We start from the raw sequence: 22,636 nt of genomic DNA on the forward strand, positions 1-22,636 counted from the left end.
AACATCTGGTGTCTTTCCTTTAGTCCTAAGATGTATTTTCTCCATCGCTTATCTTTCCCCCTCTCGCCCTAAGCAGCCCTTACGGTGGTGGGAAAATAAGAAGACGATGCTTTTGCGTTCTCTTGCTAATGTTGCGCTTCCCCGCGACACATTTGTGTTCGCTCTCAGGGGAAAAGCTCAATCAGGTCTCGTCTCCTTCCATTCCATTACTAACCCAGATTACTAAACACTGTGACTTCACAAGATCTGGACAAAAATGCAGCGTAATCCAAGCGAGATGTTCTAGTGTTGTAGTTCTTGGAAAGTGGATTCTGTTCAATAAAATATTTCCCTTTAAAGTGGACTTTGAGCTTTGTAACCTTGCAGATATTTGTTATGCTCAAACAGCAACATTACACACCAAGTGAAAAAGCATAAAGGACCCGTTTAAGTAACATTGTACAGATGTTGATGTATGGAAATGTATTGTCCTGAAAATAATATCCCCCACAGTATTTTTCATTCTCTTACTGATCATGTATTTAGGCACATTTGTTAGTGTACAGATCATTATTTAGTTGGTATTAGATCTAATTACCAAAAAAGGCTGCATGGATTAATTCAAGCTCCTCCTGTCACACCGCAGAAACTGCCATTTGACATTAAGCCTCTCAATTCCCCCCAATGCTGACAAGACATTAACTAAGTCAAGCTTTAAATTATATACTCACTATTCTTGTATAGTCTTGTAAAACACAGAAGCCGTTTTTCCTCTGACAAGGCAGAAGGTGCCCTTTTATAGGGCTCTGAATCTAAATTGCATCATGGGGTGGAGAAGATTGCCATAACTGTACATAACCATTTCTCTGGAACTTGAGCATAGAGGCTACATTTCTTCGAAGTCGAGATATCCGAATTGTGTTGGGCGTTCACTTGACCTCACTCTACCTCTGATATAGCCACAACAGGCCTGCATTTGGCCCATTCTATAGTTGCAGGTACATTTGTTGTCCAGAGTCATTTTGTTTTTATTGTTTTTATTATTAACATCACAAGATGTTACTGGCCATAACAATATAATATTTTCTGTAAAAATGTTTTTATATAGCTGAAAATCATGATTTCTTGTTGTCAAAATTATCAGTCTATTTTTCCATCATATATTATTCTGTAATCAAAATATTTTATTTTATGTTTCTTTTAGTAATATTTAATTTATTTTATTTATAAAAGCCCAGATAGTCATTTTCCTAATTCTACAACATCTAATTGTTTAAAAACAACTTTTATCTAATAAAAATGTGTGTCCATAAATCTTGCTTTAATTCTGTTACCGTACCACACTTTACCTTTAAATTGGTGGAATTATTTTCCACAACTGTATAAGAAACAGGAAATGAGGTCACTTTCCCTCATTGGTAAGATCTGTAGCACTGAACGGTGTGTGTGCTCTCTCTGAGAAAATCTTTTGATCTAAAAAGTTATTCTCCTGCGATTTTGGAAGATGCCACATCTATACACTGTATACAGCCAGCAGGTCTATTAAAGGGGTCATGAGTTGAGAAATCAACTTTCCCTTGAGCTGTTGATATATAAAAGGTCATGGTAATATAAGATTATCCTGTCAGTTTCAGAGCTGAAAGCCTCCTCGTTAGCTAAAGAAAAGCTTTTATAGACAGCTGGCTCAGCAAACGCTCGATCATGTGCTTTCATGTGACTTCAGAGTTCAGTGAAACGCTGCTGTAGCGACTGGGCTACATATAATAATACATTCAATTCAATGGGGAATTATGGAGATTAATATTTAATTATTTAGACAAACAATAAATCTTCAAATCACCCAATAGGACATACCTAACCTAGGTATTTAAGCAATATAAATTTGGTTAACAACAATGGATTGCAATTAACGAATATATATTAAATCATTACAGAATAGCCTTTAAAGAATTAATTCAAAACTCATCTGATCCGTTCTTTTAACGAACGATCAGTACAATCTCTTATCAACTCTCAAAGCTTTTATTCCTTCTACCAAATCTCTGGGAAGGTTACTCTTCTGGCCACAAAGAATAAACTTTCCGAGCTATTGGGATATTAGTTAAAGTATTCAAAGATACTCATGAGAGCTGTAGCTGGATCTGAACATTAAAGTGACTTATGTCTTGTGAGCAGTAACAATGACAATTAAACATGGATACAATGGTTTTAATAATTGATACTACGAATACATACGACTGAATAAAGAATATATGTATATACAGAATAACTACAGGTAACGAAATAGAAAAGGAGAAAGAAGAGAAAGGAAGGGTTCAGAATGGCATTTCACAAACATTACTACAGAGAGCCAGCAAAGAACAATATCACCTTAAACAGGGTTACTCGTCTTAAACGCATCTAAATTTCGATGATTGCTTTGTGTTGAGTATAAAGAATGCGTGTGAGTCCTCTCAGAGTGTTCTGTGAGCTGGAGCGCTCTCTCTCAGTTCTTCCAAGTAATCGGGTCTCCGATCAGCGGGAAGTTTGAAGGTAGTTTGAAAGTGAATGTTGCCAAAAGGAGAGGAAGGTTTCCTTCGAAGTTGTGGAAGTTCCTTGAGCGTTGAGATGGTGCTCAGTGCCTGTCCGCCTTTGTCCAAGGACTGTGTAGTGGAGCGTGCTGACTTCAAGCGAAACAACCAACATGCCTGCACCTCCACGCCAGGGCCGAAGCCTCATGAGCCGGCTTCAGAGGACGGGAGGAAAGGTCCAAGGACGAGTAGAAGAAGAGACCAAAGTAATGTTTCCACTTGTCTTTTAAGACAATTAATCCACACCCCTTCTGGGTTAGCTTGACCAATCCAGAGGGTGAATTCTGAGTGGGAAAAATTCTCTTTGTCTCGGTTTATGACCTGCTATGAATGTTTTATCAGGTGTCGTAAAGGGTGTCGAGTTTGTACAGTTTTACTCCCTAGTTTGCTTAATTATACTAATGATACATTTCATAATCCTATTCTGTGCATCGTTGATTAAGACAAAGAGAGAGGAATATTTAGATATCAAACACGTTATGGCTGGGAGATATTAAAGCAGAGATACATTCTTACACAGGAATACAAGTATTTAAAGTGAACTTACATTGTTTATACATCATGACTATGTTGGTATGACATAGGGAGCATACATACACACAAGGGTACCTCATATACAGTCTGGGATAGTTTTAATTAAAGCTTCATAAGGAAAGTGTGTGTGTGTGTGTAGGTCTGTGTATTGGGAAAAGTCTCTCTGTCTGAGAGAATGTGAGGGGGGGGGGGGGGGGAATCAGGGTTCAAGTCATGTGACCAGATAACAATCTGATTGAAGTTGTCACAGTTTTCCAAAGATGCTGCCTGTCTCATTTCAGCTTGGTCACAAAACTGTCTAAGGTGTCAACTTCCCCAGACTCGCTGGCCTCGGGCCCCTAATTTATATGTGGCTAAAAGCTATCCACCCTAAACATCAGAATTGACTCATCTTTGATCCTGATGAGAGAGAGAGAGACCATAGACGCTACACTGCCAAAACCGAAGAAGAAGAACGCCTAACTCTGGATTTGCAGACAGGATGAGATTAAAAAACAATGCTGTGGCTTCTGAATCTGACAGGATTGCAACACAATTAAGTGAGTAGCAAATGTTTTTAATACGTGATAGTATTGTATTCTTACATTAGATCTCTACTGATTATGCATGTGCCTAACTAAGCCTAACTTCCACACTGTCACAGGCTTTGGATTTGTGTTGTTTCATTGTCCTGCGTTTCATGATCAGACTCAAATACGATATAACAGGGCTCGCACTCTTAAACAGAGAAAAGCACGCACTGTGCACGGTTCGCAGTTATATCTACCAATCGGGCGGGTCAAGTAATAAAAAATAACATTCCAATTAATTGCGGGTGGATGAGAGTTAAACCATTGTGCTTGTTTGATAACGACATTTTGTGAGAGAATCATTCCAGTTGCTGTTTCTAAAATTTGGAAGTTTACAAAACAATTTCTCACATGTAAGGAAGGTAAAGCTCATTATAATATGCAAAACTGTTTTCCAATTTTCATTTACTTCCAAGTCTTCAATGCAAAAACACGCCAATAAAAACTGAGTGTTTCAAGAGCTAGGCTAAAAACCAGGGTAGAAATAAACTATTACTTATTCATTATGATGTTTTTTCAATGTGAAAACACTGAAAAGTTGACCTCAGACAACAGTATATAAAAAAGCCATTTCATGACCCCTTTAAATGTTTCTCTGACTTACAGGGATCAGCACGCCCATCCCCAACCATAATCTAATCTAGGGTGTCCAGCACCGTCAAACAGGCCCTGCTATAACTGATTACATGGAGATGCCTGAAGTAACTGCTTTGCTCAGTCTGGAGTGTCAAAAATGTGCATATATAAGTTTATTTATATGGCCCTTTGCCCTCATGTGCATTGGGACATTCTGCAATGACTCTGCTGCTCCAAATCCGTTGGTTTCTATTTCTCACTCGAACCCCAGCCACACTCCAAGTGCCTTTTAGTCCTCCATAGTGTCGACATTCATTTTACGTGTCATTCTATGGTGAATCTGCAGAAATTATTGTTTTTAGGGCCCAGTCACCGATGGTGTGAGGACTATTATTCTTCTTCTCCAAAATGAATCGCATTTTTGAGGGCCTAATCACAAAAATTAATAAAACTTTTTCCTAATTCTACAACATGCAATTGTTAAAAAATTACTTTTATCTTATAAAAATGTGTGTCGTTGAATCTTGCGTCAAATCTGTTACCGTACCACACTTTACCTTTAAATTTGTGGATTTTTTTCCCACAACTGTATAAGAAACAGGAAATGATGTCACTTTCCCTCATTGATAAGACCTGAAGCACTGAAAGGTGTGTTAATCAAGAGTTATTCTCCTCCGATTCATGTTAGTTTGTAAACGTTTGTGGGATTTTTTTTAAAGAGTTTGGAAGATGCCAGTTCTGTACACTATAATGCCAGCAGGTCTATTAAATGTTTCTCTGCCTATCAGCACGCCCATCCCCAACCATAATCTAATCTAGGGTGTCCAGCACCGTCAAACGGGACCTGCTATGACGGATTACAGGGAGATGAGTCTGAAGAATTAGATACAATAAGATTAAGTCATATTATATGATTTAATATGATATTATAGGATATTCATTTATTCATTCACAGGATATGAATTACTGACACACACACACACACACACGCACGCACGCACGCAAGCACGCACGCACGCACACACACACACACGCGCACACACACACACACACACACACACACACACACACACACACACACACACGCATGCACGCACACACACACACGCGCACACACACACACACACACACACACACACACACACACACACACACACACACACACACACACACACACACACACACACACACACACACACACACACACACACACACACACACACACACACACACACACACACACGATGTCCAAACTCACTTAGTCTGCAGAGTCTTTGGTCAGCAGCCTCAGCACAGCCGTCCCATTCACTGTCGTGTTTATAATTATAGCGCCTTTCCCAATCTCAAGGCTGCTTCACAATAACAGTAAATAACAAGCAGTTTATACATAGATGGACAGTGGACATTTGCCCAGTCCAGGTAATGAGTGATTGAAGTTACAAAATTGCAGTACATTAACAATGCACCATAAAAAACATAGTTACCAAACATTAAGTGCAGACACTATGGTGGGCAGTTAGAGTAGAGATTTTGATTGTGTTATGTCAAGTTAACATTTTCATGACTGATAATACTGATTAAACAAATGTGTTTTGAGTTTACATTTAAATTGTTTATGGCAGACTGGCAAATCCAGAGACCAACTGGAATAGAGAGTACAGTAGCAGAGGATTTCTGTAGACTGCGCAAATTATTAGGATTGCGGCGTCTCGCGCGTACAGAGCGTGATTTGTGAGTGCTAGAAGTAATAGTTGAGATTTGAAAGCACATGGTGAATACAGATCAGAGAAAAGGCCAGAGAGAAATAAGAAAACTGCACATAAATAATGAAAAGGAAACATAAATAATGAAAAGGAAACAGAAATAATGAAAAGGAAACAGAACTAATGAAAAGGAAAATGATACTCAAGTGCCTTGTCGGGGTCCTTGCTCGGGAGGAGTTCACACGAGGGCTGCCTCTGCCGCGGACTATCACTCTATTTATACTCACCTGAGTATCGTTATTGAAAGCTGCTGGGAACACCCCTAACAAACGCGTTCACTCACAAACGTGGCAATGACCAAACAAATGCTTCACAAATGCTAACTCCCCCACACACACACCGCGAGAATACACCAAAACTACTAATACACACCACTGCACTACACAGACACACTCATCCAAAAACAAATGAAAAAACAATCGGATGAGAAAAGTTACAAACACTTACAGAGTAGTTGTCTATCAGTCAATCGATGCTTCACCTCTAGCCTAATGCTACACTAGGTAGTGCACACTAGGGGAAGTACACTAGGTGAATTACACTAGGTAGTGCACACTAGGGGAAGTACACTAGGTAGTGCACACTAGATAGTGAAGTACACTAGGTGAATTACACTAGGTAGTGCACACTAGGGGAAGTACACTAGGTAGTGCACACTAGATAGTGAAGTACACTAGTCAGTGCACACTAGGTGAAGTACACTAGGTAGTGCACACTAGATAGTGAAGTACACTAGTCAGTGCACTCTAGGTGAAGTACACTAGGTATTGCACACTAGGTGAAGTACACTAGGTAGTGCAAACTAGGTAATGTACACTAGGTGAAGTACACGATAGTGAAGCACTGTAGGTGGTTCACACTAAATAGTGAAGCATAAAGGTGGTTCACAGTAAATAGTGAAGCATACTAGGTGGTGCACACTAGGTAGTGAAGTACACTAGTCAGTGCACACTAGGTGAAGTACACTAGGTAGTGCACACTAGGGGAAGTACACTAGGTGAAGTACACTAGGTGAAGTACAAGATAGTGAAGCACTCTAGGTGGTTCACACTAAATAGTGAAGCATACTAGGTGGTGCACACTAGGTAGTGAAGTACACTAGTCAGTGCACACTAGGTGAAGTACACTAGGTAGTGCACACTAGGTAGTGTACACTAGGGGAAGTACACTAGGTGAAGTACACTAGATAGTGCACACTAGGGGAAGTACACTAGGTAGTGCACACTAGATAGTGAAGTACACTAGTCAGTGCACACTAGGTGAAGAACACTAGGTAGTGCACACTAGATAGTGAAGTACACTAGTCAGTGCACACTAGGTGAAGTACACTAGGTACTGCACACTAGATAGTGAAGTACACTAGTCAGTGCACACTAGGTGAAGTACACTAGGTAGTGCAAACTAGGAAATGTACACTAGGTGAAGTACAAGATAGTGAAGCACTCTAGGTGGTTCACACTAAATAGTGAAGCATACTAGGTGGTGCACACTAGGTAGTGCACACCGATGGTGCTAGATGGCAAAACATACTAGGTAGTGGACACTAGATGGTGAAGCACACTAGGTCGTGCACACTAGATTGTGAAGTACACTAGGTGGTGCACACTAGATAAAGTACATCAAAAACCCTTGGACTTTGTTATGTTTGTCCGGTCTTCTCCTGTCCTTTTACATCCTCTTGAGTTTAACATATCCAAGGAAAATGGATAACTTAAAGGACAACTCCGGTGAGAAATGAACCTAGGGGTAATTAACAGATGGTTACCGAGTAGATCGTTCTCTGGGATGCGTTTTAATGAAAATCAAATGTAAAGAGTTTTATCTTTAAAAACAGATTAGCTTATAACACTAGTCTATGGGGCACACAGTAGTGAAATTAAATCGCTAGTTAATACCACTAACAAGGCTCAAAATAGCCTCACACTAACACAGTAGCATAATGAGGGTCCCTACATGCTAACCGCAGCATTGGGAACTTTGTAAGTGTACAAACAGTTTAATAAGAAGATAATTTATAAACATAGTGCTTTACGCGTTCACGGACAGGCACCATCTTGGAAAACAGTCTTGACTAATCGATCTACGAGCGCTGTTCTAAGTGAGCTGGTCGATAGGAATTAAGTTTGTGAAATGTAATAACATGGACATTTTTAGTTTTATTTATTTGGTAAATGGACTGCATTTATATAGCACTTTTATCCAAAGCGCTTTACATTTTTGCCTCACATTCACCCATTCATACACCGACGGCGATGTCAGCCATGTAAGGCTCATCCAGCTCGTCGGGAGCAGCTGGGGTTAGGTGTCTTGCTCAAGGACACTTCGACACTTGGTCAGGTGGAACCGGGGATTGAACCACCAACCTTCTGGTTTGTAGACAACCTACATGAACCACTGAGCCACTGCCGCCCCATTTATTTATTTTCTCTGTTGTGTTCAGTGTTTTCTTCCGGAAACAACGGACCATATGAGATTCCAAGTCACAGTTCATCACTTAGCAGAGCGCTCGTGGCTCGATGAGTCGAGACTCGTTTTCCAAGATGGTGTCTGTCCGTGAACGTGTAAAACACTATGTTTATAAAGTGTCTTTTTATTAAACTGTCTGTACTCTTACAAAGTTCTCAATGCTTCGGTTTGCATGTTGGGACCCTCATTATGCTACTGTGTTAGTGTGAGGCTATTTTGAGCCTTGTTAGTGGTATTAACTAGCGATTTAATTTCACTACTGTGTGCCCCATAGACTAGCGTTATAAGCTAATCTGTTTTTAAAGATAAAACTCTTTACATTCGATTTCCATGAAAACCCTAACCCTAACCCTAACCCTAACCATCTGTTAATTACCCCTAGGGTCATTTCTCACCGGAGTTGTCCTTTAACTCTCTATCCAGCAAAGAGGAGCCAACATCTTTTGTATGCAAGAATCCTGGATTGTGGACATGCTAGACCGCCCCCAGGTAAACTTGTTCAAACAGCATCTAGATCATTCCCTGGGGTTGTGAATCTTTTGATGATACTACTTCTGGCCTGTGATGTTGAGCAAAATCCTGGTCCTGTTTTAAGTCCTGTGTCACAACTGCAGCTGTTCTCTTGGCTAACACCACCTTTGCTACCTGGGCTACAGTAGTTCTTTGCGCTAACACCATCACAGCTACCTGGATTATACAAGCCGCCTGGGTAAATACCACCTCTGTTACCTGGGTTACAGCAGCCACCTGGCCTATTACCATCTCTGCTACCTGGTTTACAGCAGCTACCCGGACTAATACCAACTCTGTTACCTGGGTTACAGCAGCCACCTGGGTTATTACCATCTCTGCTACCTGGGTTACAGCAGCCACCTGGGCTATTACCATCTCTGCTACCTGGGTTACAGCAGCTACCTGGACTAATACCACCTCTTTTACCTGGGTTACAGCAACTACCTGGACTAATACCACCTCTGTTACCTGGGTTACAGCAGCTGCCTGGACTAATACCACCTCTGTTACCTGGGTTACAGCAGCTACCTGGAGTAATACCACCTCTGTTACCTGGGTTACAGCAGCTACCTGGACTAAAACCACCTCTGTTACCTGGGTTACAGCAGCTACCTGGACTAATACCACCTCTGTTACCTGGGTTACAGCAGCCACCTGGGGTAATACCATCATTGCTACCTGGATTACAACAGTTCTCCGGGCATATTCGTTCTCCGCTACCTGGGTTACAGCAGCTATCTGGGCTAATACCAGAACTTTTTTATTCATTGTTCCTGGTTGGTGACTGAGTGAAGTACACTAGGTAGTTCACACTAAGTGAAGTGCACACTAGGTAGTGTACACTAGGTGACGTACACTAGGTAGTGCACACTAAGTGAAGTACACTAGGTAGTGCACACTAGGTGAAGTACACTAGGTGAAGTAAACTAGGTAGTGCACACTAAGGGAAGTACACTAGTACTGCTAGGTACTGCTCACTAGGTGAAGTACACTAGGTAGTGTACACAACCTGAAGTACACTAGGTAGTGCACATTAGGTGAAGTACACTAGGTAGTGTACATAAGGTGAAGTACACTAGTCAGTGCACACTAGGTGAAGTACACTAGGTGAAGTACACTAGGTAGTGCACACTAAAATAAATACACTAGGTGAAGTACACTAGGTAGTGCACACTAAGTGAAGTACACTAGGTAGTGCACACTAGGTAGTGTACACTAGGCAGTGCACACTAGGTAGTTATACTAGGCAGTGCATACTAGGTAGTGCACACTAGTTAGTGTATACTAGGCAGTGCATACCAGGTAGTGCACACTAGGTGAAGTACACTAGGTAGTGCACACTAAGTACTGCACACTAGATAGTGAAGTACACTAGTCAGTGCACACTAGGTGAAGTACACTAGGTGAAGTACACCAGGTAGTGCACACTAGGTGATGTACACTATGTAGCGCACACTAGGTAGTGCATACTAGGTGAAGTACACTAGGTAGTGCACACTAGGTGAAGTACACTAGGTAGTGCACACTAGGTAGTGTACACTAGGCAGTGCACACTAGGTAGTGTATACTAGGCAGTGCATACTAGGTAGTGCACACTAGGTGAAGTACACTAGGTAGTGCACACTAGGTAGTGCACACTAGGTAGTGTACACTAAGTACTGCACACAAGGGGAAGTACACTAGGTAGTGCACACTAGGTGAAGTACACTAGGTAGTGCACACTAGATAGTGAAGTACACTAGGTAGTGCACACTAGGTGAAGTACACTAGGTAGTGCACACTAGGTGAAGTACACTAGGTAGTGCACACTAGGTAGTGCAAACTAGGTAGTGTACACTAGGTAGTGTACACTAAATACTGCACACTCGGTGAAGTACACTATGTAGTGCACACTAGGTAGTGCACACTAAGTACTGCTCACTAGGTGAAGTACACTAGGTAGTGTATATAAGGTGATGTACACTATGTAGCGCACACTAGGTAGTGCACACTAGGTGAAGTACACTAGGTAGTGCACACTAAGTGAAGTACACTAGGTAGTGCACACTAAGTGAAGTACACTAGGTAGTGCGCACTAGGTAGTGTATACTAGGCAGCCATGCCAATTGGTTTCTTCTCTGAATTTGACTCATCATCATCCTCAATAAACCCATCTCCGGCACGATGATTCCAATCCTTCAAAAATTCATATTCTTGTGTTATCGACACGTCATCCTCAATAAACCTTTTGCTTTTGCAAGTCTTTTGCTTGATACCCAGAAAATGTGAATATTGTGATCTAATATGATTTTAGACCTGTAAGGTTGCCAGAATAATAATCATACACTTTGTTAGTTTGTTTGTGCAATACCACTGGATGGTAGTGCACACTAGGTGAAGTACACTAGGTAGTGCACACTAGATAGTGAAGTACACTAGGTGAAGTACACTAGGTAGTGCACACCAGGTGGTGCACACTAGGTAGTGCAAACTAGGTAATGTACACTAGGTGAAGTACACTAGGTGAAGTACAAGATAGTGAAGCACACTAGGTGGTTCACACTAGATGGTGAAGCATACTAGGTCGTGCACACTAGATAGTGAAGTACACTAGGTGGTGCACACTAGATAGTGAAGTACACTAGGTGGTGCACACTAGATGCATACATTAGATGTAATGTGTTATTAATATTTCAAATATTACACAATTAGGATATTTATTTAGGATTTTGTGTCACAATTACATCAGTATAGGTGCTCGAATAACCCTAACCCTAACCCACGGCGACATGTTCCGCGGCTCTGTGTCAGTCAGGTGTGTGTCAGTGTGTCACGATAATGTCAGTGACACCATCCACTGGCACATGCCAATGAAGACCGGATGTGCCACTGGCTTCTGTGCGTCAGATGCGTGTCACTTAATGTTAGTACTGAGATGTAGGTGTGTGTGTTGCTTCAGTAGAACACTAACAAAGATTTTTAACTCCAACCGTTGATCGTATAATGCGTGTCAATGGGGTGTATTTCTATGAGTGTAAAACACACACAGACATACGAATCCATATTAAACCCTGTGGCTCGTGGAGACACGTTGATGATTTAAGACACTGAATGATTAGTTTCTGCGAGAAACCCAAAGGTATTTATATCCTTTTTTACCTCCTATCAGACGAATCTCATCTAGTATTCCCAACACCATTACTTCTGCCGAGTAAATTCAAAGTCCAGGCGCGAATATATATTAGATTCCTCATTAGTGCCCGTTTGTGCCTGCGCGGATCGGTCGAATGAGGCATCTATGTAAGTATGTCTATGATGGCGCCGGGACTTTGACCTTACTCGGAGGAAGTAATGGCTTTAGGAATACTAAATGAGATTCATCTGATATAAGGCAAACAAATAACACAAATACTGTTGTGTTTCTGGCAGAAAATGATCGTTTCTTTCTGATGTCTCTTAAGATATCAGTGTGTCTCAACGAGCCACAGGGTTTAATATGGATTCATATGTCTGTGTGTTTTACTCTCATAGAAAACATCCCATTGACATGCATTATACGAGCAACGGTTGAGTTAAAAATCTTCATCTGTGTTCTCCTGAAGAAACACACACACCGACATCTCGGACACCCTGGGGTCAGCAGACAAACATCACATTTGCATTTTCGGGTGAACTATCATTTTAAAGGGTTAGTTCACCCAAAATGTTTAATTCTGTCATTATTTTCTTTCCCTCATGTCATTCCAAACCCGTCAGACCTTCGTTCATCTTCAGAGCCCAAATTAAGATATTTCTGATGAAATCTGAGAGCTCTCTGACCCCTCCATAGACAGCTATTTAATTAAAGGGATACTTCAGCGCTATTTCATATTAAACTATGTTATTCCCTTAACTAAAATGAGTCTATACATACCTCTCTCGTCTGAGTGTGTGCACTTAATCTCTGACACGCGCTGACGATCTGATAGCATTCAGCTTAGCCCACCAAGCCCAGTTCATTCACTACGGTACCAAACAGTTAACACTTTCAAGGCCCTAAAGGTAGGAAATGCGTTGTTAAAACCCTCCATTTGACTCCAGTGGTTCAACCTTAGTGTAATGAATGGTGTTTGTTTTGGCACACAAAGCCTATTCTCATCGCTTCATTACATGAGGTTGAACCACTGGAGTCACAAGGGTGATTTTAACAACGCATTTCCTACCTTTCCTACCTACCTTATTTCCTAATTGGAATGACATGAGTCATTAATGACAGAATTTTCATTTTTTGGGTGAACTAGCCCTTTAAATTGGTGTTCACTGTGATTAATTTGTATCTGCTGATGTAATGTTTCTGATGTATTTGAATGTGATGTTTTAACATTGTTCATAGCACTGTTTTAATTAGATGACTGAATTACTGTTCTCAGTGGGTTAAATGCCAATTGTCATTGAAAAAACTTATATGAATATGAAATGCTTTTGCTACTCTCTTGTATTACATGCATTTTTTGTACAATGTTGTATTGTAATTTTAAATTGAATAAATGTTTTTTAATGCGATTCTTGTTTACTGTTTCATGGTACTATTTTTTAAAAATTAGAAACTTAATGTTATATATAGTAACTTAGTGTGGCTTACAAGGACACATTTGTAAATATTACTTAAAATTTTATGTTGGATAAACTTAAAATTATAGTTTGTAAATTAATAAAATGTAGTTGTCTTTACTTAAGAATACAAGTTGAAAACATGAAAAATCTAATAGGATAAACACAAATAAAAGGAGTTTAAAATACTCAAAATGCTGATGCAAATTTGTTTCCTGTTCGTTTCATGTCTTTTATTTTGAAGTTGATCTCAGTCATGTTTCCTGTTCGTTTCATGACTTTTATTTTGAAGTGGATCTCAGTCATGTTTCCTGTTCGTTTCATGTCTTTTATTTTGAAGTTGATCTCCGTCATGTGTACTGTTCATCTCATGTCTTTTATTTTAAAGTTGATCTCAGTCATGTTTCCTGTTCGCTTCATGTCTTTTATTTTGAAGTTGATCTCAGTCATGTTTCCTGTTCGTTTCATGTCTTTTATTTTGAAGTTGATCTCAGTCATGTTTCCTGTTCGTTTCATGTCTTTTATTTTGAAGTTGATCTCAGTCATATTTCCTGTTCGTTTCATGTCTTTTATTTTGAAGTTGATCTCCGTCATGTTTGCTGTTCGTTTCATGTCTTTTATTTTGAAGTTGATCTCAGTCATGTTTCCTGTTCGTTTCATGTCTTTTATTTTGAAGTTGATCTCCGTCATGTTTGCTGTTCGTTTCATGTCTTTTATTTTGAAGTTGATCTCAGTCATGTTTCCTGTTCATGTCTTTTATTTTGAAGTTGATCTCAGTCATGTTTCCTGTTCGTTTCATGTCTTTTATTTTGAAGTGGATCTCAGTCATGTTTCCTGTTCGTTTCTTGTCTTTTATTTTGAAGTTGATCTCAGTCATGTTTCCTGTTCGTTTCATGTCTTTTATTTTGAAGTTGATCTCCGTCATGTTTCCTGTTGGTTTCATGTCTTTTATTTTGAAGTTGATCTCAGTCATGTTTCCTGTTCGTTTCATGTCTTTTATTTTGAAGTTGATCTCCGTCATGTTTCCTGATCGTTTTATGTCTTTTATTTTGAAGTTGATCTCAGTCATGTTTCCTGTTGGTTTCATGTCTTTTATTTTGAAGTTGATCTCCGTCATGTTTCCTTATCGTTTCATGTCTTTTATTTTGAAGTGGATCTCAGTCATGTTTCCTGATCGTTTCATGTCTTTTATTTTGAAGTTGATCTCCGTCATGTTTCCTGATCGTTTCATGTCTTTTATTTTGAAGTTGATCTCAGTCATGTTTGCTGTTCGTTTCATGTCTTTTATTTTGAAGTTGATCTCAGTCATGTTTCCTGTTCGTTTCATGTCTTTTATTTTGAAGTTGATCTCCGTCATGTTTCCTGATCGTTTCATGTCTTTTATTTTGAAGTTGATCTCAGTCATGTTTCCTGTTGGTTTCATGTCTTTTATTTTGAAGTTGATCTCCGTCATGTTTCCTTATCGTTTCATGTCTTTTATTTTGAAGTTGATCTCCGTCATGTTTCCTGTTCGTTTCATGTCTTTTATTTTGAAGTTGATCTCAGTCATGTTTGCTGTTCGTCTCATGTCTTTTATTTTAAAGTTGATCTCCGTCATGTGTTCTGTTCGTTTCATGTCTTTTATTTTGAAGTTGATCTCCATCATGTTTTCTGTTCGTTTCATGTCTTTTATTTTGAAGTTGATCTCAGTCATATTTCCTGTTCGTTTCATGTCTTTTATTTTGAAGTTGATCTCCGTCATGTTTCCTGTTCGTTTCATGTCTTTTATTTTGAAGTTGATCTCAGTCATGTTTCCTGTTCGTTTCATGTCTTTTATTTTGAAGTTGATCTCAGTCATGTTTCCTGTTCGTTTCATGTCTTTTATTTTGAAGTTGATCTCAGTCATGTTTTCTGTTCGTTTCATGTCTTTTATTTTGAAGTTGATCTCCGTCATGTTTCCTGTTCGTTTCATGTCTTTTATTTTGAAGTTGATCTCAGTCATGTTTCCTGTTCGTTTCATGTCTTTTATTTTGAAGTTGATCTCCGTCATGTTTCCTGTTCGTTTTCATGTCTTTTATTTTGAAGTTGATCTCCGTCATGTTTCCTGTTCGTTTCATGTCTTTTATTTTGAAGTTGATCTCCATCATGTTTCCTGTTCGTCTCATGTCTTTTATTTTGAAGTTGATCTCAGTCATGTTTCCTGTTCGTCTCATGTCTTTTATTTTGAAGTTGATCTCAGTCATGTTTTCTGTTCGTTTCTTGTCTTTTATTTTGAAGTTGATCTCAGTCATGTTTCCTGTTCGTTTCATGTCTTTTATTTTGAAGTTGATCTCCATCATGTTTCCTGTTCGTCTCATGTCTTTTATTTTGAAGTTGATCTCAGTCATGTTTCCTGATCGTTTCATGTCTTTTATTTTGAAGTTGATCTCAGTCATGTTTCCTGTTCGTATCATGTCTTTTATTTTGAAGTTGATCTCCGTCATGTTTCCTGTTCGTTTTCATGTCTTTTATTTTGAAGTTGATCTCCGTCATGTTTCCTGTTCGTTTCATGTCTTTTATTTTGAAGTTGATCTCAGTCATGTTTCCTGTTCGCTTCATGTCTTTTATTTTGAAGTTGATCTCAGTCATGTTTGCTGTTCGTTTCATGTCTTTTATTTTGAAGTTGATCTCAGTCATGTTTCCTGTTCGCTTCATGTCTTTTATTTTGAAGTTGATCTCAGTCATGTTTCCTGTTCGCTTCATGTCTTTTATTTTGAAGTTGATCTCCTTCATGTTTCCTGTTCGTTTCATGTCTTTTATTTTGAAGTTGATCTCAGTCATGTTTCCTGTTCGCTTCATGTCTTTTATTTTGAAGTTGATCTCCGTCATGTTTCCTGTTCGTTTTCATGTCTTTTATTTTGAAGTTGATCTCCGTCATGTTTCCTGTTCGCTTCATGTCTTTTATTTTGAAGTTGATCTCTGTCATGTTTCCTGTTCGTCTCATGTCTTTTATTTTGAAGTTGATCTCCGTCATGTTTCCTGTTCGTTTCATGTCTTTTATTTTGAAGTTGATCTCAGTCATGTTTCCTGTTCGTCTCATGTCTTTTATTTTGAAGTTGATCTCAGTCATGTGTTACATTCTGCCTATTCCAGGCTATGTAAACAGAGAGGGAAGACCACGCGGAGTGTTCATTTAAAGAAATATATTTATTAAAGATAAATAAAGAACAACGCAAGTTAAATAAAGTCAGTGTATATGTTAGGTTGAGAAATAAAACATGTATGCAATAAGTGACTTGAAGTGTCATGCAAAAGGAAACAAAAATGTCAAAACGGTGCGGGAGAGAAGAAGAAGCGGCGGCCCTTCAACCAGCTCTGGAGAGATCTTTAAAGCCCAAGATACTGGAATCAATCACAGGCGATCCTTGAGGCAATCACCAGCACAACACACCACACCTGTGCTCCATTACCTGTAGGGGAGACGTAATGAACAGGAAAGAGCAAAGAGGAGGAGCCCAGCAGATCCGTGACACCCCCTCCCTTAAAACAGAGGCTCTTACAAAGCCTCTGTAACAGTCTTCAAAACCCCCCTACACACAACAAAATAAGCAATTTATTATTTCTAATTTTTAAAACAACTTCCGTAAAGTGAGCACTGAACTTTGGTCCAGGAGTGTTGACAGCCCATATACATGAACTGGACAGAAGGACACTTGTCCACAGGCCCCGATCCCCTCTCCCTCCAGCAGCTTCAATCGCCCTCCCCCCCCCCATACCAAAACTCCAGCAAGTCCCGGTACCTGGAAAGCTATATTTAAGGAGACCAGGCAGAAGAAGAGAGTGGAGAAACAGGAAGAGAAAGAGACAGAGACCAGACAAAAACACTCACTCCAGCCCACCTGGGGCACGGGACAAAGCGTCAGCCATGACATTGTCCACGCCCCGAATGTGCCGTATCTGTAAATTGTATGGCTGTAAAAATAAAGCCCAACGCATAAGGCGCTGACTAGGACTCTTTAATGAATGAAGGAATGTAAGTGGATTGTGATCCGAATAAATGGTAATAGGAACAGCGCCCCCAGCTAAATACACGTCAAACTGTTGCAGACCCCACACTAATGCCAATGTTTCCTTCTCAATAGTGGAATAATTCAACTGATGACAATTAAACTTTCTAGAGAAGAAACACGTTGGCCTATCCACCCCCTGCTCATCACTCTGCAGGAGCACAGCACCAGCACCCACATGACTTGCATCAACCTGCATCTGGAAAGGCTGATCTAAACGGGGTGCCATCAACACTGGGGCCGAGGTCAACAGCAACTTAACATTATCAAACGCAGCCTGAGAGGTCACAGTCCATTCAAACTTCACTTTAGCTTTTAACAGATTAGTCAAAGGGGCTACTACCGTAGAAAAGTTGGAACAAAAACTACGATAATATCCTACCATCCCCAAAAAGCGCCGCAACTCAGGTTTGGTGGTGGGAACAGGGAAATTATCAATAGCCATGACCTTAGCATGGACCGGCTTCACTTGTCCCTGCCCTACGATCTTCCCCAAGTATACGACAGTGGCCTGGGCAAACTCACTCTTAGCTAGATTTACAGTGAGGCGAGCGTCCACAAGCCTAGTAAAGAGAGCCCGAATGCAGTCCACATGTTCAGACCAATCGTCGCTGTACACAACCACATCATCGAGGTACACCGCGCACCCCTGCAAACCAGAAACGACACGATTCATAAGTCGTTGAAATGTGGCTGGTGCATTTCGTAACCCAAAACTCATAACAGAGTAGGAATATAAACCAGAGGGTGTTATGAAGGCTGAAACCTCCTGAGCCCGAGCTGACAAAGGGACTTGGTAATAGCCTTTGAGCAAATCAAATTTACTCACAAACTTTGCAGATCCTACCTGATCAACACAATCTTCAACCCTTGGAAGTGGAAAACAATCTGATTTTGTGATGTTATTTAGTTTACGGTAATCGGTACAGAATCTATATGTCCCATCAGGTTTACTGACCAATATACAAGGTGAAGCCCAACTGGAATAAGAAGGCTTTGCTAACCTATTATCCAACAGGTACTTCACCTCTGCCTCTAGATGTCGCTGTTTGTCCAGTGACACCCGGTAGAACCGCTGTCTTATTGGTTCTGCATCACCGACATCAATATCATGCTCAATTAAATGAGTACATGAAGGTGTGTCTGAAAACAAGGAGGGAAAAGCAGACAACAAAGACATCATTTCTGATGCCCGTTCATCTGACAAATGCCTAAACAAAATATTCAAGTCCGCCAACTTCTCAGAATTTCTCAAACGAGGTTGCAAAACACTGCTATCAGGACCTACTTCCTCACCACTACTTGCTGCCACCATGTAGGGAGAGGCCCCAGGAGTCTCAACAGCCACGGCTAAAGAAACAGGCATAACCAGGTTCCCAGACTCTGCTGCCCCAGAGGCCGAAGACCTGCTGTAATAGGACTTCAAAAGATTAATGTGACAGAGCTGTGTACAACGCCTACGATTTGGTGTAGAAAGTAAATAATTCAGGTCTGACACCTGCCGAAGAACCCTATATGGACCTGTGTATTTTGCCAAGAAAGGGGAATTGGCTATCGGCAATAATGCCAAAACCTGATCACCAGGACTGAACACCCTTGGCTCAGCCCGACGGTCGTACCAACTCTTCATTTTCTGTTGGGCTTTCGTCAGGTTGTCAGTCGCCATCTCACAGGCTAAAAACAACCTACGACGAAAACCATTAACATAGTCCAACAAATTAACAGGAGACTCAGGACACTTTAGTTCCCCCTGCAAAACTGCTAGAGGCCCACGAACTCTATGACCAAAGACCAAATCATTTGGTGAGAATCCCGTGCTCTCCTGAGTTACCTCTCGTGCCGCCAACATTAGCCATGGGAGCCCTTCCTCCCAGTCTCTGTTAAGCTCAACACAATAACCCCTGAGCAGCGACTTCAATGTCTGATGAAAACGCTCCAGAGCACCTTGGCTCTGGGCGTGGTAAGCGCTACTACACTGATGTTTCACACGTAACTGCTCAAGCACCTCTTTAAACATACGTGATGTAAAGTTAGATCCTTGATCACTCTGTATAGTGTGAGGGCAGAGATGGGCATAAATACATGGAAATGTATTTAAAATACAAATACAAAATACTGTGTGGAAAAATGTATTTAAATACAAATACAAAATACTGTGTGGAAAAATGTATTTAAATACAAATACAGTATTTTGTATTTTGAAAATACACCAAATACATGTGAAATTGGCAATTCAGTGAAGGTATCCATATTAGGCTGTAATCTATCTGGGCCTATTCTGAATGCCAAAAAGCATTTAGATGTGTGCAACTGCTTAGAAACTTTCGTTTTCAATTTGAATTTGAATTTCCTTTAGCGGCAGTTATAATAACACAAATTACGTCAATAACTCATTCGCCCTCACTTCTTTTTCCACTCCAACATTCCAATTATTCTTGCCCACTAAAAGCTGCACAGATATATGTGCTTACCCCGATAGGCCTATCTATGTAAATGATTTAGAAAAAGGATTTAGAAAAACTGGGTTGTACTAGCCTAGAAATCTAGACGCACCCTAGCGGTAGCAAATCAAGGCGCGCTGGAAGCCGTTTAATTCCGGGGGGGCCCCCTTTACCGTCAAAGAGCACAGACGGACCCACCGCCCCAGATTATTGATGTTTAAAATTAATTACTTGTTAAAACGCGATCATACCATGGGTGTCGGAAGCAAAACTGTGGGTGGTCTCAGAATTTGTTTTTGCTGGAGTAACGTTAGATACAAATATACTATTTGTTATTTGTTTGAGTTATTTGCCCTGCCTTTTGCAGAACTCACGCTACTCCCTTTTCACATCACAGATCAGAAAGGCATTTATTTTCAATAAAAATTTAAAAAATAATAGAAAAGTGGAAAAAAAGAGTCAAACACCTAATACGTTTTTCTCGGTAGGGGTAGGTAAACAGACGTGTTGAATTAGTGACGATAAAAGTGAAAGTGTCCAATATCATTGGTCTTTAAAAGTGGGTGAGTCTTGTCCTCACGACACACAATGGTTCCGACGCCAATGGACCATACACAGACACACGTTAATCATCACTCATAAAGCATTCTTTTTATTTGTGTTCATAGGCTACATACAATATCCAGCATCTGCCAGGGCTTTTAGTCCCTCATGTGCGCATATTTGGAGAAATAATGATTCATAAACACGTTTGTAAAATATCATGTGTCCCGACTTCAGAAGACTGGTAGAGTAGAGCTATCAGAGTAGGCTAACTTACATGTTAACGTCCAGCTCACAAACCTCGCGGATGTCTGAACAGAGTTTGTTTCGGTGTCAAGGTCAGCGTCGTTGTTTACATACTTTTTTTTTTAGAAGATTTCCCAATTTTACTTTTCTTAACCGTGTTAGTAGTAACGTAACTCAAAAAAAGTCTACAAATACGTTTCTGCTGCTTATTGCTAACCATGACCAAACAAGAGTGAGCGAGGTGATGATGGTGACGAAAGCACTTCCTAAGGAATTATTAAAATAATTATTAATTAGTTTATATCTTATCCACGGCCCATTATTTTAATCCCATTAAAACACAGTATGTTATGTCAGTCTATTTTAATTTATTTTATTTCATTTCATGTTTTAAATACAATACAATTTTAGTCCACAGCCCCCCACCAGGGGGGCTGATACTATAACGAGGGGGGCTGCAGCCCCCGCAGCACCCCCCTTCCCGCGCTACTGAGCAAATCTAATCTGCCACGAGTGCCGTCTAGCAACTCTCAATACACTTCTGAGCTGTAAAAACCAAACTCTGGTCGGGCCAATCACATAGTGTATAGAGTCGGTGGGCGGGGCTTAACATAATGACGGCAGAGTTGCGTTTGCGTCAGTGTTGCCAACTTGGCGACTTTGTCGCTCTGTCGGCTTTTCAGACCCCTCTAGTGACTTATTTTCAAAAAAGCGACTAGCGACAAATCTAGTGACTTTTTGGACAAACTTCAGCTGCTTTAGTTTACAAATGTCGCCAGTACTGTCCTGCGAGCGCGAGGTCTTTTTTCCCCTCTGCCGTCACACACACCTCTCTCTGCGTCTGCCCTGTTCAGTGAATGGCTGAGGGGAGCTGCACGCGCACACAGACAGCAGCTGACAGACGTGAATGAGCGAGCTACACATGAGCACACAAGGTTGCCATCGATTTCTCACTTAATGTTATCTGCTTCTTTTGTTTTATATTTGAATAAATTAGTTATGATGAGTTCCATCTCTTGTGCTTATCACTTATATTACTCACTGTACAGAGCTTTAGTTCATTCAGTTTCTCAATTCAGATTTTACACATATAATTTTTTTTGTAATTCACTATATCATAAATTGTATGACAAAAATGTATAGGAAATGAAAACATTTATTGGACAGTCGGCTGTATTATATTATTGTAAAATATAGTAAATGAGCACGGATTAGGAGAGAAAAAACGTCAGGCAGACTGAACGCAAGGACGGCGTGATGACGTCACTAATATGCTAATTAACGCATGACGTCATCTAGCGACATTTAGCGATTTTTTTGGGCAGGCTTTAGCTACTTTCCTTGGAAAATAGTTGGCAACACTGGTTTGCGTGCTTCTAGTAAACACAGACGCTGGCGAACGGCGGTCTTTCGAATCAGCTTTGGCCGTGACTCTGGAAGACTTGGAGTTAAGCTTTTCTCTGAGAAAAGAACAAAGAACGACACTGAAGTCATTCTTAAGAAGGGAAGATGTGTTCAGAGTTTTGCCGACCGGATACGGCGAATGTTTAATCAGTCAGCGAGCTCTGCTTCACCTTCGTTGCTCTGGTTGGTGTAGCGATATCCTATCGCGTGCAGAGGGAGTTTGACAGACAGCCGTTTATCCGCCCCTCGGATTGAGCTGTCAATGGTGAGTTTTCAGACCAAACATCTTGATGTGGGTCTGGCTTGTCAGGCTAGGGTTGTACAGCTGCGGCTCACCTGAATGAATGTTGGGGGGAGGGGCGTGTCTGGTCTGAACTAGTAGATGCATGAAAACAGCTCCTGATAAAGAGGTTGCCTGGCTCAAAGTATTTTGAGTAT

At 40.4% G+C, this 22,636-nt stretch overlaps 1 protein-coding gene across 2 annotated transcripts in view; it reads right to left on the bottom strand.

Annotated features, from left to right (window-relative positions):
• The window catches only part of LOC137048241 (hydroperoxide isomerase ALOXE3-like), an 18,743-nt gene extending 17,879 nt beyond the window's left edge, over positions 1–864 (bottom strand). For both annotated transcript variants that reach the window (XM_067426310.1, XM_067426311.1), the window contains exon 1: positions 711–864. The gene's annotated coding sequence lies outside the window, so the exon portion shown is untranslated. The remainder of the gene's footprint in view (positions 1–710) is intronic.
• Positions 865–22,636: the final 21,772 nt, after the last annotated feature.

The sequence above is a fragment of the Pseudorasbora parva genome, chromosome 19 (genome assembly GCF_024679245.1).
Source record: "Pseudorasbora parva isolate DD20220531a chromosome 19, ASM2467924v1, whole genome shotgun sequence".
Lineage (NCBI taxonomy): Eukaryota > Metazoa > Chordata > Actinopteri > Cypriniformes > Gobionidae > Pseudorasbora > Pseudorasbora parva.